The following is a 12,561-nucleotide window of genomic DNA, read 5'->3' as shown; positions in this document are numbered from 1 at the left end:
AATTTTCTATTATCTAAATTATCAAAAAAATGTATTAAAATTATAGAAAGTAAATCGAATTAAAAAAAAAAATAAACATATATTTTCAATAAGTTATATTGCAAATTCACCAAGTTACTTATATACGTCTCTAACGGTACAAAAAGAGGCGAACAAGTATCAAATGATAATGTTCCAATTGAATCGCGAATAATCAGGTGAACCGGTCCGTGGGACAAACCGAATAACCTGAGGACCCGTATTTTCCATGGTTAACCGTTATAAACGCAGGTGTGCATGCTCTTATCTGTCAAGATGCGAAGGTGAGGTGTGTAATCAACGAGAGCGATAGAAAATGGACGCATATATATACAAACTAACCTCGATTTTGCGCCAATGTGTGGGCGAATGATTCTACAAGTGCAGAACTGAGAATGACTTCCGGGCCATCGACGGCTCGTCCAATTTCGAATTAATTACTAACAAACGCCTCAACCTATCTATGGGCTAATTGGCACGCTAATTGCTATCGTTGATGCGTGAACGCCCCTAGCACCACGCGGTTACGAAGATTGAAGTCGCGAACCTTCCATTAAAGAGACGTCATATTGCAAATTCTAATAATTATAAACTCCTAACATATATATAAATTTTATACCTTTTTTTATATATATATATTGAAACTTGCAATTAGAAAGGAGCTTCGCGCGGAGGTGTTGGTAATATATTGCAGAGATGAATTTCCGGCATCCACCAACAGTTACTTAATTATTTTACATATATCGTATTCGATACAATGAATACAATAGATTTCATAAAATATATAGAGTCAATTATTATCTTATTACACAAAAGAATATCTTAATATTTAATAAAAAAAAAAAAAAAATTACTCACGTGTTCACTGGACGTTTCCAACTTTCATAACTGAAACAAAAAAAAAATTAGGAAAATTAATTTTTTTTTCCTCTTTTTTTTCTAAGAATTGCGAATCGCTGGAAGAAAATGGCAACATTGCTGCCTATTTTCGGAAGTTCCCGTTTTACGTTAATGGACTTGGAATGCAGTTTAACCTGAACTTGTCGCGACATTAAAAAAAAAGTCATGCAACCCTTTTCTTCTTATATAAATCGCAAATGTTTTTGTACATTTTTCCAAGTCTCTTAAAGAATTAAATTTTAGAAAAAGAATATAATATTTATAAAATTATACCTTTGTAACAAATAGATTTTAGATGAGAAGATCACATAATGAAGAAAATCAACACTGGAAACCGCGTTTTTAAATTATATGAAATACTTTAGCTAACAGATTTAAGCGATCGCGATTTTAAAAATTTCGTACACTCCCGGAACAAAAAAATTTACTACATAACAAAAAAACAAATACTTTTAAATTTGTTCGCGAATTAAAAGAACACTCCCGAAGCTATTCACTTTGAATGAGAAAATATTAAATAAAAAATTATACAGCACAAATTTTAAAATCGACTGTCTAAACGGGTTTAAACAGGTAGCTGATTTTATTATCTTTGATATTTCCTTTGTTATGACCTTTAATTTAAGGTGCTCTTTGTACTTCAATGTAAACATCAAGCTCGGAATGCAGGTATAAAGGTAATAAAATTCCAAATGCTTGGAAATTTTAATTCATTAAAATTATTTCACTAATTAAATTATCATTTGGATTTTCAAAATATAAGTGACAAAAGGTCATTGTAGGATAAACAAAATTAGCGCAAGATGATCCGTTCGTGATTTTGGTACGTTTTTAATTAAATATAATGGATGGTATACTCTAAAAGTTATTCACTGACTTCAAATCAGTAAAATTTTCACTGATTCAGATTTAGGGTGTAGTAGTATAATCTGTAAAAAGAATGTACCAAAATAGTACCGATTTTAGATATATCAAAATAGAACCAAATGACAATTGAACCGAAGGATCGTAGAAGGGCATATGGGCCATGCTAAATACATTCACAGAAAATTAAAAGGCATTAAAATAAGCTGCAACGCTTATTATTTTAATCCAATTTTGCTTATTTTAATCCATTTTGGTATTAAAATAAGCAAAATTGGATTGAAATAATAAGCGTTGCAGCTTATTTTAATGCCTTTTAATTTTCTGTGTTGCGTATATGCCCTTCTACGATCCGTTGGTTCAATTTAGTACCTAATTCGGTATAAAATTAATACCTTCGTTTTACAGTGTAGTAGTACGTTTGCGCTTAGATGAAAAATACGTATTTTTCAAAAGATTTAGAATTTGATTTTGAATTCCCTATTTTCTCCGTTCATGGTGATCGCAGCTCATCACAAAGACGGAATTAGTCGCAAAAATAAGACAATTGAATACCAAGAACTCAGATGGTCATATAAAAAATATATATAAAAGAATGACAGGGCGACGGCAAATATAAATGCAGTCGGTTTTAAGGCGTATGAGAGTTGATCTTAGGGCGGATTCCCACCACCTTAACCGGTCACGACTAGGGTCGCAAACACTCAACCAACGATTGGATAATGCTGGTTTCACTATCGTCCTCTCGACATCGCGCCGCGCGATCACCAATGTCGAAAGAAGAAAGGCCATGCGGAGCTGTAAAATAAAATGGTGGGGGATCTCTTATTTTTAAAGTTCGCCTTGTCGATCGATAATAATTCACAGCATGTGATCACCCAGACTCCCATAAATCGAATCTTAAAGATTAAGTCTTTAAAGTTTATCATAGAAAATCACTTTCATTAAAATAAACGAAAGTTTACAAAAAAAGAAGTTTTAATAAAACGAATTTAAAAAAAGAAACAGTAATAAAAGTATGTCAGCTTGACATTTAAGTCTAAGTTCACTATCATCCATGTTTTACTTCGGCTAAGAAATCATTACCTAATTATCTTGCCAGAGAAAAGTAATAAATGAAATGATTTGTGAAAACTAAATAATGTTTAAAAAAATCAGATGTTAGTATGGGGTTCTACTTGTAAATTCTTTATTAGAATTATCAATATTGTGTCATTACACTGAAAAAAAATAGTATTGAATCAAGAAAACCTTTGTAATTGACACCAATATTTTCTTGATCCAAGAAATTTTTATTAGTTTGAAGTAAATTTTCTTGGATCAAGAAAATATTGGTATAAAATACGGTCAAGTACATAGGTTTTCTTGATTCAATACTATTTTTCTTTCAATGTATAGAATTGACTACACCATAACATTATCTCGTTCAAGTATATATATTCTAGACTAGTTTAATATTCCTCTGAGTCACTCAGACGTCGTATTCTTGCGTGTCTGGAGAGTCGAAAGTGACACTCAGGCGCCACTAGAGCCTATGCATAAATAAATAAAAATACTTTTATTGTCATAGCTCCACATAAATGGATATGATTCTAAATATTTAGATGATTGAAAAATGATGAATTTTAGATATTTGCTCTAAATTCGAGGCGCAAAATTTAATAAAAACCAAAAAAAAAATTTCAGAGAAGAAGAAACAGAAACAGGTTTGAAAAGACACGAAGAGGCACGTGGCAGATAAATTTTCTTTTAGTACACTGCACAACCCTATGAACTTAGATGAGAATAAACTATCGTCTGCAAGGATCTCGTCTCCTTGAAAGTATAACACCGGTAATGTGGTCTGAATACTTCATAAGGTATAAAGCTCTCTAGACATTTCTGCAAGCATGGTTATCTCACGTCGATATGTTGTAGTAGACAAGGACAACGTGCATGGCTTCCGAAACTACACCTGTGGTTCCACAAAGAAGCAGGTGCAAGTCTTTATTATATATAAGATAGAGGGGAATTACAAGTTGCGGCTAATTAGTGGAGTCTAGACGCAATAACGAAAAACTTCATCTTCTTCAAAGAAGATAAATTTTGGAAAACTCGAATTTTGGAATTAAAATTAAAGTACCGTGATGACATGCATTTAAAATCAAAGGTACAAAGGTCATATAGACGCCTCCTCTAGGTGGCATATACTGCTATCGATCGTGAAAGAACCAACGGCCTATACAGTTTTGAGGTCGTCGTACCGAGTCAAGTTAAACCTTTTGTAAGGTCCTATTTATGTCACTCATACTTACATTTTATAAAGACAATACTCGATTCAATCAATGAATGAATTCAATTTTAAATTACGAGAAAAAAAAGTCTATTTTTAAATTGTATATACTTTTTATACACAGAAAAAATCTAGTCTCATTTTTGCTGTAGTTCAAATTTTTTCTATCATATTAATTAAATTAAAATTCTGATCGTATTAATAATTAAATAGCACTAGAAAATATGAGCACATTCTTGTGGTTTTAGATGAACATTTTAAAACACATACAGCAGGAGATTCTAAAGCGAAAGGAGAAAAAACAATTTAATAAACAGGATGGAATGTGGGCGATGTCAGAAATGATACGATGTCCGGGAAGTTGACCGTCGAATAATTTTTATTGATTTAAGCATATTTTTTTTTATCAATATAAACATTTCTCGAAAAATTCGAATAGATTTTCAATTCCCGCAGCATATGAAGTGGAATCAACTGATCCCAATTCAGGAAATGAACGGCTCGACGTATGTAGGACAATTTCGATAAATCTAGGTTTGAGAGAAGATAGCTTCATTCGATTAAATCCAAATGATGAGCATTGAAAGCTGTGCGTATGAATAAGCATCAATTTTTGATTGAAAAAACTTCTATAGGATGATGATAAACTCCTAATTCAAAATTTTATATTCAAAGAGATATTTGGGTTGCTCTGAAAAGAATCCAATGACCTATAAAACGGATAATTAACTTTTTTTATCAGGTGTTTCCAAAACACCTGCGGCATATCTGGGGGTTCAAGAAAGGAGTTTCGGACTGTGGAGAACAGGTATTACGTAACAGTGCTCTCCGTAAGTCTTACAACGGTAATGGAAGCATCGATTTGGCTTCCTTCTATGGGTAAACCCGATTCTTGCTTCTTATAACGAACATATATAAATGCCGCTCAATTCACATGGATTTGTTTTATAAATACTCGTTCTGTTCCAAATTTTATGCCACTTTTCTAACACGGGAACATATATTACTAATGGATCTTAAAGAAATGAATTATTCGTAATTAGATCCTATTTTAATATAGAAGGAAATTACATTACAACTGCGTTCATTCCTCTACAAGAAATCTAAAATTGAAAACAATTTTAAATTAGTTTTTTTTATTCCCGAATTTGGTCTTGTATTGCATTTTATTAAACCAATTAGGTAAAAATTTGATGAAATATATCTTCGTATTTGTTTGAATGGGATTAAAATTCCACATGTTTTTATGAAATACCTCACAATTGCAATTTATATATAATTGAAGAAGAATTAATTTCCCCCTTTTGAAACATTATCATAATGCATTTAATACTAAAAACTATTTAAAAAATTTAACATTTTCTTTGTTATACACTTTTTTTTTCTCTAGGGACCTTGTGAAAATCAATAAACTACCGCATATCAGGTATCTCTTTTTTTCCCAGAAAGTATTTCCTGGAAGCGACAGAAATAATGGACGCACACGGAATCTGTTGATGCCTCCAGGGAAATTCGAAGAGTCAATGTTAATTTTTAATGACAGTTTCGCTTACGACCATTATTGGAATTCGCGTGATAACTCCCACGCTAAATAAATTTATCAGAATTATTTCAAAAAAAAATCTAACTAATTACTAAATAATCAAAAATTTTTTTTCCATTATTAAGATGTTTTCGATCATATTGATGTTGAGAAAAACTTTCTAAAACTTTGATAAGATCAAGAGAGGATTATGTTGCATGCAAAAATGTAAACTTTTACGAAAACCGTGAAATTCGATAATGATGCGAATCACGCGACTTCTCATGCAAGACAGAGTCTCTCGTGAATCGATTGCCCGACTTACGAAACTTTTGTTTTGATTGAGTAAGTTTCTGGCGCAAAATCCCCGTGTACAAGATATATATATATATATATATATATATATATGAATCAAAATATCCATTCGTGGATTGAATTTGTGGTTTGACGCATTAAAACCACATACTATATCGAATGTGACGTCAAAAAAAGAGCGAGAGAATTCGATTTCGCCGCACATAGATGGGTCATGTAAGATTTAGTAAGTATCACGGAAAGTTGAGTGATTAGAGCGAATCAAAATCGCTTTTACCTACGCGAAACGAGAAAGGCTCAATCTTAAACACGAAAGAAAAGAAGAGCCAAACTCTCGCTGTTTTGAATTCACTATATACGCTATTTAACATTCATTATAATCCACTCTGACGGTCTATTTGTTGCAAAAGCGTGTAATTTTTATGAGAATGAGATATATTTGCCAGACAAACATGAGACGTGACTTGCAAAAATGCATTATTTTTCTCAGGGTGGTCTAAAAATTACACTAAATAATTTTAATTTACTGACAAGGATTCCATGAAGCATCATATACTGCGCTCTCTTTCTGTAAGGAAATCTTTCAAGCGGATCCGCGCATCAGAACTCTTGGAATTTCAAGACGAGTGAGCTGCAGGAAAGACAAAGTGTGATACGCGAATAAGGAAGAAAAAGAAGACGAAGGGAATGGTGGTAAGAATTCCCTTTGGTAGTTTTCTCACAGATCACGTGAGAACCAAGTAGGAAACCCCACCAAAAGAAACCAAGGATGTGGGTGGTGTTAAATTACGGTCAGCTTCAACCCCAACCTGTTTCTTTATTTTTAGCAAGATCTATGGTCATTCTTTAAAAGTAAAACAAGCCTTTCTTTGTATTTTTATATAAAATGTTATTCTAAAGAGAGCGAAAAATAAAACCATCATAAAAATACTGTTGCTTTAGCAATACCGATTCCAAATGGTACAATTTGAAATTCTACAACCATCTAGAATGCAGATTAATAGCATTTAACAAATCTATTTACAAAAAGTACCTAATCCTAATTGACTAATCTAAAATTGTTTTATCCTAAAATCTGAGAATTCTAAAGTTCGGACCATAATATCTTTTTGAAGAGCCGATAATGGTGGGAGACTACAATGATGAGAAAAAGTTTTTTTTTTAGAAGAATATGGAGAGGGATTGGTTCGAGGTAAAAGAGGATAGTCCGGTAATGAGTCGCGTTGTCGGCAGCAAGCAGAGCGTAGCTGCGCGGGCCAGTGCGCATTCACATTTGTGCCGAGTTGAGAGAACAAACTAGCCCGCAAATTACAAGGTACAAATATAAAGACTGATTGGAAAATACTGAAACGAAAAAGATCTAAAAAGCTTTAGGAAATGACTATGTGTTTTCTGCTGACTTTACCGCACCATAAATAAATATATATGGATGCAAAAGGTATTCAACACAGAATGAAATACTTTTCTTGAATGATCCCATTCAATGGTGTCTGTTTAACAATATGCAAACAGCATCAAGTATTTTCCTCCGCATCTCATCAACATTTTTATGGCTTTATGAATAAAACACTATATTCTACTCTTAGGTTCTCACATATAAATGCAAGAATTCCATATAAACGGAATTTTTTTTTTATTTCTAATTAGTAATATTTAATATTATATTTACGGTTTGATGGTTCCCGAGCAGTTAATTATAACAGTTACACTATTCCATTTAAGTTGGTCTTGTGCGACCATTACGATTCTCATAATTGTTTTGTAAATCGTCATTATACATGAATTTCGGTTTTGACAAATATAAAAATAAAGGTTCAGTATATTGAAGAGAACTTCTATTTAAGATTCCTCACACGAGTGTGTTTTAAAGAGATTCTACATTCATCATAATTCAAGATGCGATCGTTTGCTACCATACAAGACCTGGAATGTTCAACATACACAAAGGATATTACATCGTTCATAACAGCCAGTTACATCCTGATTGATGTATATACACACACTTTCTGAAGGTGCACTGAATGATAAATTAAAAAACCCCACGGAATAAAGATTTTTCTAAAATTTAAAGGATATCCGATCAATTTTTACGTAATTTTTCGATAAAAAAAAAAAAAAATTGGACGTGACAATTGAACCGACACCTGAAGAGGTTACTTTCTAACCACGAACAGATTACACAGACCGTATCCTGGATTATTATCGCATAAGAACAAAATTTGTCGGCCCTGATCCATGACTTCATCAAAACGAAAAAAAAATGCGAAATCTCTTTTGTCCTAAAATTATTTTGTTGCTAAGAGAGAGAAATTACGACACACTTGAAAATGAGTAGGAGGTTTAAAAAAACAAGTTGTCACTAATGAGTTGACTTTATGACATCTCAAAAAGAGAGTTGAAAAGCAAAATTATGATTGGTTCGTTAAAAATGGACTTTTTAAGTTGCCTGGAAGTTGAATCAAAACTCTGTCTCTTTGGAATTCAAAAGAATGTCTAAGGTTAACTTGCCTCTATAAATATCAAAGTTTCTTCTCTTGAGCAACAATTTCTTAATATTGCAACAAAAGACTGTATAAACTTCAAAGAATTAAATTCAAAGGTTAAATTTATTCTTTACTCTTTTATTCTCGAATATCTTAAATCGTAATATCATCAGCGCAGCAACAAGGAAACGACAGATCTTTCATAAAATATAAACCAAGCGAAATGGTTATTCATGCGATACCTATAACCTTGGCCCTCGTTTATCGTAAACGAGAAAAGAGAGAGAAAAAGAGAAATACGAACCAGGAGAATCTTTGCAAAAGATTGGGTCAGAATAACGGGACTTTAACCACATAAGTTCACCTCATCTCTTCATCTTCAAAGGGGATTTAACACTGCTCCAGTTTTCAAAATAAATAATATTTGGCACTATATTTCGTTTCCTTCCATCAAAAAGAAAATACTATTTGAAATTGAACTATAAAATAAGATGTATATACTATTTTGTTTTAGTAGCTAAAACATTGTATTATATTTTCATAAACTATATGATTTATATCTGTACTTTAGAATCTAAATTCACAAAAGAGGCGAGCCAACGTGAATGAACTTTCCTAAGATAATGAAACTTGATTCTAAAACGAGAGAGGCCTATTCATTTCCTGATGTAGTCGTTAATCTAGTCTCCCAATGAATTATGGAATTTGCGTTCTCTCCTTTATAAGTGAACAATAATTCAAAAGGAAAATCAGAAAGCAATAATTATGGGTTAGTTGACGCTTCACATATCTATTCTTATGTATATTATTATTATTATCATCAAAACAATGGCACGCGACACCTGTCTATTGATGCACTATATGCAAATGAGTTTACTAATTTCTATAGAGAAGATGCATATATATAGTATTGTTATAGCATTTATTCGATAAAACATCATTGCATAACTGAAAACAATTTTATTTAAAAATCTAATTAAATGGCAAAATTTTTCTTGTACACTGTAAAAAAAAAGGTACATTGAGAAAAATATGCTATTAAATCAACAGCATTTCTGCAAAAGGCATAAAAATTATTGATTCAAAATCATATGCTATATAGAATATTTTACAAATTCTATAGCATATGCTTCAGAATCAATAATTTTTATGCCTTTAGCAGAAATGCTGTGGATTCAATAGCATATTTTTTTCAGCATATTAATTTAATACCTACTTTAGGTACTATTTGGTTCTATTTTGATACACTGAAAAAAAAATTCTGGTTAGGCTATATTTAACATTACTTTCTAGTTATGTTAACCAGAATTCTAGTTGAATCAACTAGAATTCTCGTTAAAATAACCAGAATTCTGGTTAACCTAACCAGAATCAAAATGTTAAATATACCCTAACCAGAATTCTGGTTATTCTAACTAGAATTTTTTTTCAGTGTACCTAAAATCGGTACTACAGTACTTTATTTTTACAGTGTACAAATGAAACTAGAAATATTTTTAAAAATAATTCTGTGAATTCTAGAAACAGATAAGTTTTAATTTCGTCATTCTTTCATCATGTGTAGTAGTATTAAAAATAAGTTTTATAATAAGTTATATAAATACAATGTGTTTTTTGTTTATCAAAGAGAAAATCTGGACAGAGGATCTCAAGAATTGACAAAAGGCACGATTTGCCTTTGACTTTTGTTTCCATTATTGTAAAGAATATACTTTCTCTTGCGCCACATTGAACTTGACAAAACCCGCGCGATATTTCGTTCACAATGGCATATCAAAAATTACATTCATATTTTCTTATTTGTTTATACTTTCACTAAATATATAAAATTGATCCCAACAATAGGGTTAATTATCTCTTTTGTATATTTATTTCTATGTTGCATCATTTGCCTTATTATTTTCTCGCAAAGAATTACTATAGCAAACAAGATGAAAAAAAATGAGTAAATAAATCTTTTCTGATTAAATTTGTTAGTCTACTTTGTTTTTCCAATATTTTCATTTATGCGTGTAAGATTCTCTTGTAAGATATAGCGAAACAGTACAACATCACTGATCATTATCAGAGAATATAGGTTCTCGCGGGGTGGATAAGATATACCAAAAGAAAAAGAGAGAGAGAGAGAGAAGAGAATCACGAGTGAGCAAATGAAAATTTACGCGAGCAAAATGTGTGCAACACGTGAATTGTTTGTAACCCCCGCGATCCAATGGGGGATCTATATATTCTTAGCTGTGTGTGTGTGTAAATTACTTTGCGCAAGTTTGCAAAAAGGCGATAAGCTGCCCCAACGAAACAAGTACATGCACCAAGTACCTTCATAAAATTCACGTATTTTCCTCCCCCAACTACCTCTTCTACTGATACCAGAGATAGAATCAACTATCCTCACTCTCGTCGAGTCCAGGGATAAGGTTAAAGACCTTATCCACGAACCAGTTCGATCGGTAGAGAAAATCTCGCCTACGTATTATATATACAAGATTTATACTAGAAAAATAGAAGGGGGTGGGACTACTTTCAATGTCACCTTGATCAAATTTTTAAGATCCCTATCAAAATGAAATTCGTAATAAGAATGTAGCGAATTTTAATTTTAAAATCAAATTTTAAAATGAAAAATTACTCTCTAAATCTGAATTAGTAAAAATGTTTACTAATTTGAATTAGTGACTCACTTTTTGCTTTTGAATTAGTTAAATGTTACTAATTGTTAGTAAAAGTTACTAATAATTAGTAAAATTTTACTAATTCAGAAGCAAAAAGTGAGTCACTAATTCAAATTAGTAAACATTTTTACTAATTCAGATTTAGAGAGTACAATTTGAAAATCAAAAATTGTGCCAAAATGAACAGATATCAAAAAATATTAACGATTAAATATAATCATTGGTATTGCATAACATTATCCAATAATTGGATTACCATATTAATGGGATATATAAATGAAAATATAATATCACTGATAAAAAAAAAAATTAACGCAATGAGAGCCATTTACATCATTCTCTCTTGTCGTCGTCAACAATATTATTCTCGCATTATCATTTTTTGCAATCTATATGTTATATACTTTTTCTTCTATCTAAACATATTATTAATCATTTAAAAATAAACTCTATTGTCTTTTTGATAAAATTCTTATGTGTCGATAACATTTGAACAAAATCTTTTAATCAAGATTTTCTAAAGTATATATATATATATAATATATATATGTAAGAGAACCTATTGATATCAATCACGAACGCAGCAATTCAATACGATATTTTATTTCAAAATCATTTCGAAATTTTCTCATGAAATGTACACAGTATTTCGTTCAATCTCTCTCTCTATATATATATATTCCAGAGTTACATCAAAAAAAAATTTTTTTTTCTCCAACCGGTTGAAATCACTTTCAAATTTCATTGAAACTACATTTGGAAATGCGTATATATATTGAAATAGATTCGAAATTCCTTGAAATTATTTTTAATTTTTTTTTTGATATTTTTAAAACCGTTTTAAAATATATTTTACGAAATTAAATTAACTGGAAAAAAAATTTGATTCAAATAATCGGTTACTTGACTCAAAATTTCTATTAAATAATTATAAATTAAATGTTACATTGAAATATAAAAATAATTGTTACAAATACTATTTAATTCAAATAAAAATTATTTAGTCCAATTTAATATTTATTTGATATTAGTCAAGTAACCGATTATTTGAATCAAATAATTTTTTTCAGTTGGTGTTAATTAAAAAAAAAAATAATTAAATAATAAATTCAAATATATTCAGTTAAACTGAAAAAAAATTTATTTGATTACTTGACTATTATCAAATAAATATTTATACTTGAACCAAATAATTTTTATATTTGAATTAAATTTCTATTTGAAACAATAATTTTTATATTTGAAACAAATATCATTTAATTGACTCAAATAATAATTATTGGAGTGGTCCGATATTACTCAGGTATTTTCCCCATATTGACAAATATAATATAATATAATATAACGAAGCTGAAGTACGCAACGTTTATATAAACGATTTTTAAAGAAATAATTTTTTAAAATGAAAAATTCTATAATTTTTTGCCTAAAAAATATTTCTTGTAGTTTTCATTAATCAAAAAATTATAAAAAAATATTTTTTAAGCAAAAAATTATAGAATTTTTCATTTTAAA

The 12,561-nt window shown here is 30.4% G+C and overlaps 1 protein-coding gene across 1 annotated transcript in view; it reads right to left on the bottom strand.

Moving 5' to 3' along the window:
- The window catches only part of LOC127281747 (dentin sialophosphoprotein-like), a 67,827-nt gene that overhangs the window by 52,176 nt on the left and 3,090 nt on the right, over positions 1–12,561 (bottom strand). Inside the window, exon 2 of the mRNA XM_051305622.1 lies at positions 877–906. The gene's annotated coding sequence lies outside the window, so the exon portion shown is untranslated. The remainder of the gene's footprint in view (positions 1–876; positions 907–12,561) is intronic.

Source organism: Leptopilina boulardi, unplaced genomic scaffold (genome assembly GCF_019393585.1).
Source record: "Leptopilina boulardi isolate dan_hultmark-lab unplaced genomic scaffold, ZJU_Lbou_2.1 LbouV2_278, whole genome shotgun sequence".
NCBI classification, from domain to species: Eukaryota; Metazoa; Arthropoda; class Insecta; order Hymenoptera; family Figitidae; genus Leptopilina; species Leptopilina boulardi.
This window is presented reverse-complemented; position numbering and strand designations above follow the sequence as displayed.